This window comes from Borostomias antarcticus, assembly GCF_949987555.1.
Source record: "Borostomias antarcticus genome assembly, chromosome: 7".
Classification (NCBI taxonomy): Eukaryota; Metazoa; Chordata; class Actinopteri; order Stomiiformes; family Stomiidae; genus Borostomias; species Borostomias antarcticus.
The window spans coordinates 20,377,396-20,384,584 of NC_140240.1; positions in this window are offsets into that span (position 1 = coordinate 20,377,396).

The window sequence follows — 7,189 nt, forward strand, 5'->3', positions numbered from 1 at the left end:
TTTTTTAAATTTAATTTAACTTTTTGTGCAGCTTTTCAATTTATGAAACTATAAGTCACAATAGTGGTCTAATTCATTTTATAATCTACTGTATAATCTTTTTTTCTTATTTTTTATTGTATTTTATTTTCGATATATTCATTAATAGTTATATTTAACATTAGATATTATATGTGACTTTTTCTTCTGATGTAGCTAATTCTTAGAAAAACTACTTTCTATGTTCAGGTCATCATGAAGTAAGACACAACTGCTCAATGATGACTTATGCTTATGTATAAATATACTTTTCATGCTTTATACTCATTTAGATATTATTCATACTGTTTAAAAATTATTTTGTGTGTATATATATATTTATATAAATATTTTTTTCTCATTAATAGTACTATTATGCCTGCTTTCACACCGCAAGCACACATTTTCTTCAGAGGGGTCAATAAACAGAATTTAAACAACTGGCAAGCTAAAGGCTCAGTTAAAAGCTTAAACTACTCTATAAGTATATACGTTCTTCTTTAGGTAATGCAGCTTCCAATTCTGACAGTTTGAAATTTCAGCTAAGTTTCCAGATTTTTCAGCTTCCTGGCACAGTGGAGATACAGATGCATTGGAGGTTTCACAAAACAAAGTTTCAACTTTCCAACAAGTTTCACTTTGTTTTTTTTATTTTCAGCTAAGCTTCCAGGTTTTCCAGCCTACAAGCTTTTTAGAAATACATTCCATCATTTATTCCATGTTTCAGCTTTGACAGTATTACAGTTGATCTTCCAGCTTTTGTAGCAATGTATTTAAGTTCTTAGCTTATTTAGGTAATGCACTTCAGCTTCCAATTCTGCCAGTTTCACAGTTCAGCTAAGATTCAAGGTTTTTCAGCTTCCAGGCTTTTCAGCTTTCAGGATTTTCAGGTGTGATGCATTTGACATTTCAGATTTTTAACATTCATGCATTTTCAGCAATGCTTTTGCTATTCCGTTCAGCTGCTCAGGATTCACACGCATTTTCTGCAGGAAATGCAATTTTCTAGTTTTGAATGTTATTGTAATGCCCTCTGGTCATAATAGAATATCGCTACTGGAGCTGTTTAATCCAAAAATGCGCAATGCTTCCTGCAGTTGCATACAACATGACATTAAATGAAGACATAGGCTACTTTCTCATAAAACGGGGGTGTTGTAACATATTTATAATAATTTATAATAATATCATTAGGTGACATTGGCTGCAACCTGCCCTCCAGGACCTGCACACCTCCAGAGCCCTGAAGCGCAGGACCAAGTACCAATACCGAGTCCCAGTATTGGAAATGTAGGCTAGTTTGTGATCGGGCTACAAGAAAAGGGGGCAAATTATAAAACCGATTAGTAATAGCATCGTTATTTTGCAAATGCAAAACAGCATAAAGTACAACAATAGGCTGTTTATCAGTAAGTCTACATTATATCGAATGAGGTTTGAGCGAGAGATAATCGTTTGTCTATCTATTGTATTGGCCTATAAAACAACGCACGCTCACAACAGTTATGTTAGGCTATCGCTTTGGAAATCTTACAGCACAGTTTGCACCTGGTTAATTCTGTTTAATGCCAGGGGAGGTGTTACGGGAAAGGATATGTGGTGTTGTTTTTGGGTTTGTTTTTCCTTCCTGTCTCCCCCAGGTGTTGGCCAGCGGTGGTGCATGTGGTTCCTGGTCCCGCCTTGTCCTGTCAATCATCGTTGCCCTCAGTGTGTGCAGTCCTTGTGTCCCTCATTGATTTCCCACCTGTGTTTAATTATCTACCTTCCTTGTTGTCCAATCATGTGTCTCCCTGTCTCCTATAAGAGTGTCCTGTGTTCTGTGTAGGAGGGGGAGGAGAGGGGTTGTTATGTTTGTTTTGTGCCTGTTACATTTGGTTTGTTTTACCTAGTTTGATTGTTGGTTCGTGCCCCCCTAGTCTTTTGTCGTATTGGCCAAGGGAGAAGGGCTAAGTAAGACACCCTGGGGTCTACATTTTGCACCATGTAGGTAACCATTGTCTATACACATTAGGTAAGACGCGTGCGGTGCACTTGTTGTAGCAGGTAGGTTAGGTTCCGGGCAAGTCTATTTAGTTAGAGTGTGTGTGGAGTAGGTAGGTTAGAAAGGGTAGGGAAGTTTAGGGCTGTGTTTGTGGTGTTGCACCGCCGCATGGTCTTTCTCCCTGCCCCCCTCTCCTACCCTTTCTTAGTGTCCGGAGGAGTGTGAGGTTGTTTATTTTCTCCCCCCCCTTGTCTTGTCCATTGCTTGTTGCTTGTCTGGGTTTTGTGTAGAAATAAATCCTTTTTTTATGCTACCTTGGATTGGGACATTGTATTGTGTATTGAATGCCCCACACCCAGAGTATAGTGTTGTTCCATCTACCAGCTGTGTTATACACAGACTGTTATATTCTTATTCACCATACCCCTTTAGTAATACCATCGTAATAGGAATGTAACAAGTGGGGGCTCGTCCGGGATACGTCAATCTTTCCTGAGAGTTTGTGTGTAGGGCCCTAGCTGGTTAATCGTATTGTGGGTGTGGTGGTTCAGTTTTTGTGTACGTTAGTCGGTCTTTTATTTAAATGGCGACCTCAGTAGTAGTGCAGTTCATTGAGTCTCCTTCTGTGGAGCTGTTGGACTTGTGTCTTGTGGCTGACTTGAAGGCTCTAGCTGAGCGTTATGACATAGCTACGCCCAAGAATGTTGTGAAGGCTGAGTTGAGGTGCATTGTGGGGGAAGCGCTGGTGGACCGGGGGGTCTTGCCAGTGCTTGTGTTGGCTACTCCTGATCCTGAGGGGCCTGCAGAGCAGCCAGAAATCCCTGTGGTTGGGGAGGACCGAAGGGAGGATGATCCCACCTCCCCAGTGAAGGAGGAGGCCTACCCTGAGGTGAGAGAGATTCCCCCACCCCGTTCTATGCCTCGGTTTGATCCTAGTCCCCATTCTGTTTCTCCTCCTGGTTCACCACGGTCGGGTATAAATGCTCGACTGCGCCTCCAGGTAGCGCGACTCGAGGCCGAGAAGCAGGAGAGAGAGCGTGAACGGCAGGCGGAGATTAACTGCTGGCTTGAGATACGGAGGATGGAGTTGGACGCAGAGATTCAGTTGCGCCGACTGGAGATGGAGGAGAAAATGGCTCTCCTAAAGGCCAACCAGTACTCTGCCTCTCAGTCTCTTGGCGCCCCGCAGACTTCACCTCTGATTTCTGCCGAGGTGAGGGATCGCCCTGGTAGATTTGATGTTTGTAAGAATATTGCCTTAGTGCCCCCTTTCAGAGAATCTGAGGTTGACTCCTACTTTAGTGTTTTTGAGCGTATAGCTGGCTCTTTGCACTGGCCCAAGGACATGTGGCCCTTGCTTTTACAGTGCAAATTGGTAGGCAAAGCCCAGGACGCGGTGTCTGCTTTGTCTCTTTCAGATGGTTTGGACTATGATTGTGTGAAATCTGCTGTGCTTAATGCCTATGAACTTGTCCCAGAGGCATACAGGCAAAAATTCAGAAACCATTGAAAAGGTGTCAGTAAAACCTACGTGGAGTTTGCCAGAGAAAAGGAGCTCATGTTTGATAGATGGTGTGCTGCTTGTAAGTGCGAGGACTTTAAGTCTCTACGGGAATTGATTATGGTGGAGGAGTTCAAGAACAGCCTCCCTGAGAAATTAGTAGTTTACCTAAATGAACACAAGGTGGCAAAAGTGTCTCAAGCGGCCGTGCTTGCAGATGAGTTCGTACTCACCCATAAAACTACTTTCACGGCAGCAGTACCCCGCTCTGAGATGCGGAAAGTGTCCCCAGCACGTGAGCACCGGCCCTCTACTGTGCCAGGCTCAAAGGGCAAGGAAGAGCGTGTGTGTTTTTTCTGCCACCGGCCTGGGCATTTGATAGCGGAGTGTAGAAAAATGCAGCAGCGACAGGGACAGTCATCTGCCTCGTCTCCTCATGCCAAACCGGTGGTGTTGGTGCACCCTGCGCCTATTGATTCTAAACTGTCCTCTAATCTATCCTCTGTTGAGCCCTGTTTGAAGGCTGAGTCTAGCTATGATCCTTTTGTGTCTTCTGGATCGGTCTCCCTAACAGGTAATGATGAAACCTATGTGCCCGTTTGCATTCTCAGAGACACCGGAGCTGCCCAGTCTGTGATCCTCTCCAGTGTGTTGCCTTGGTCCGATGATTCGTACTGTGGCTACAGTGTGTTGTTGCAGGGCATTGAGATGGGTCATGTGCCGGTGCCATTGCATTTTGTTAATGTGCGTTCGGATTTGGTTAGTGGCAGATTCAAAGTTGCAGTACAGCCTTCTCTACCTGTGGAAGGTATCACCCTAATCATGGGGAATGATCTTGCGGGTGGGTTAGTAGTACCAGTGTTGGAGGCGGTTATACCCCCAGCGCAGCCTGCTGTCCTCGATAGCCTGGGAAAGGAGTTTCCCACTGCTTACACCTCCTGTGTGGTTACACGTGCCCAAGCCAGGAAGTTGGGTAATGTGTGTGATTTGGAGGAGTCTCTGTTTAGCTCCATACTTGGTGCAGATGTGAGTACAGATGTGAACGACTTGCCTCCCCAGAGCCCAGTGAAGGAGCCTGAGGTTGATAAGTCTGATGTGGCTAAGGCTTTCAGTGAGGTTTGCATCCCAGTAACTACAGATAACCTGAAAGCTGCTCAAAGGCAGGACTCGAGCTTAGCCAAGTGTTTCTCTTCTGTTGTGACTAGTGAGCAAGCTGCTCACCGGACCGTAGCCTATGTGCTAGTGGACGGACTCCTAACCCGTAGGTGGAGGTCCAGAAGAGAGATGGACAGTGACTGGAGTTCTGTGTGTCAGATTGTGGTTCCTAAACCCTTTAGATCCCATGTGTTATCATTAGCCCATGAAATTCCCTGGTCGGGTCATCTGGGTGTGACTAAAACTTATGATCGCATCTTACGACACTTCTTTTGGCCGGGTTTGAAGGGTGATGTGGCTGACTATTGCAGAACCTGTCATACCTGCCAGCTCATGGGGAAACCTAACCAAGTTATTCCCCCCGCTCCTCTTTATCCCATTCCAGTGTTGGGGGAGCCGTTTGAGCGAGTGTTGGTGGATTGTGTGGGCCCTCTGCCTAAATCTAAATCAGGTAATCAGTTTTTGTTAACCATTATGTGTGCAGCTACTCGCTACCCTGAGGCCATTCCTGGGCGCAAAATCACTGCCAAGGTCGTAGCCGCAGCCTTAACAAAGTTCTTTGCTACCTTTGGTTTACCCAAAGTGGTTCAAACTGATCAGGGTACCAATTTTATGTCTCGTTTATTCACCCAGGTTTTGAAAACCCTCCAGATCACTCACAAGGTGTCCAGCGCATACCACCCTGAGAGTCAGGGCGCACTGGAACGCTGGCACCAAACCTTGAAGGCCATGTTGCGCAAGTATTGTTTTGATACAGGCAAGGATTGGGATGAGGGAATCCTGTACGTTTTATTCGCCATCCGTGAAACGGTACAAGAATCCTTGAAGTTTAGTCCAGCGGAGTTAGTGTTTGGCCATGTTGTCCGTGGTCCGCTGAAGGTACTGAAAGACTAAATGTTGACTACCAACCCTGCTCCTAAAAATGTGTGACTACGTGAGTCGCATGATGCTTGTGCCTTAGTGAAAGAGGCCCTGAGCCATTCACAAGAGACTATGAAGTCTCAGTTCGATCGGAAAGCGGTAGAGCACTCTCTTGACCCAGGTGACCAAGTTCTAGTGTTGTTGACGGTGCCTGGTTCCTCGTTGTCCGCTCGGTTTACTGGACCGTACTGTATTGAAAGGAAGCTGAGTGAGACAGATTATGTCATCCGAACGCCTGATCGGAGACGTCAATCCCGGGTGTGTCACATCAATATGCTTAAACTGTACAGGGTGAGGGAGACGAAGCCCCCTGAGGTCCAGAGTGTCCCGGTGCTAAGTGTTACTGTATCTGACTCAGCAGACGAAGATGGTTTTGTGTTACGCAACCAGGCGCAGCAGTGTGCCCGCCTGGGAAATTCAGAAATGCTGGGCTCTTTACGAGCGCATTTAGGTCACTTAGACAGGGCGTGTCAAGATGATGTTCTGCAGTTAGTGGAGGCGTTTCCCAGTCTGTTCTCCGATGTGCCCACCTGCACATCTTTGTTGCAACATGACATTGAGGTGCAAGACGCACGGCCAATTAAGCAGCATGCTTATAGAGTAAATCAGAGTAAGCGAAAGGTCATGCAACAAGAAGTGGCCTATTTGCTTGAGAATGGGTTGGCGGTGCCCAGTACAAGCCCTTGGAGTTCCCCATGTCTACTCATTCCAAAGCCTGATGGTACTAGCCGTTTCTGCACAGACTATCGCAAGGTCAACGCGGTCACTGTGCGGGACTCATTCCCGTTGCCCCGCCTTGATGATTGTGTAGACACTGTTGGTGCCGCTGCATGTGTCAGTAAACTTGACTTATTAAAGGGGTACTGGCAAGTCCCGTTGACTCCCCGTGCCTCTGAAATATCCGCCTTGTTCACGCCTGACAATTTTTTGCAATACACTGGAATGCCGTTCGGCATGTGTAACGCACCTGCAACCTTTCAGAGGCTGGTGAATACCGTGTTAGCTGGAGTGTCCAACTGTACAGCCTACCTAGATGATCTGGTAGTGTATTCCTCTAACTGGTCTGACCATCTCTCCACCCTGAAGGTTGTGTTCCAGCGGTTGGCCACGGCCAATCTAACTTTGAACTTAGCCAAGTGTGAGTTTGGAAAAGCTACCATCACCTACTTAGGTAAGGAGGTGGGGAGGGGCCAAGTGCGCCCCCTGTCTGAAAAGGTAGCTGCCATTGCTGCCTATCCTGCTCCCACTACTCGCCGGGAGTTGAGGCGGTTTTTAGGGATGGCAGGCTACTATCGCGGATTCTGCCATAACTTTTCTGTGGTGGTTGCTCCTCTCACCAATATACTGAGTCCTGCCATACCCTTTACATGGTCTGAGAGCTGCCAAGTGGCATTTGAGTCTGTTAAATTTTTGCTTTGCAGTTCTCCTGTACTTTCTGCCCCTAACTTTGATAAAGGTTTCAAACTGGAGGTGGATGCCAGCGCTGTGGGAGCTGGAGCTGTGCTGCTCCAGGAGGATGACAGTGGACTTGATCACCCCATTTGTTATTTCTCCCGGAAGTTCAATAGGGCCCAGTCCAGGTACTCCACGATAGAACAAGAGACACTGGCATT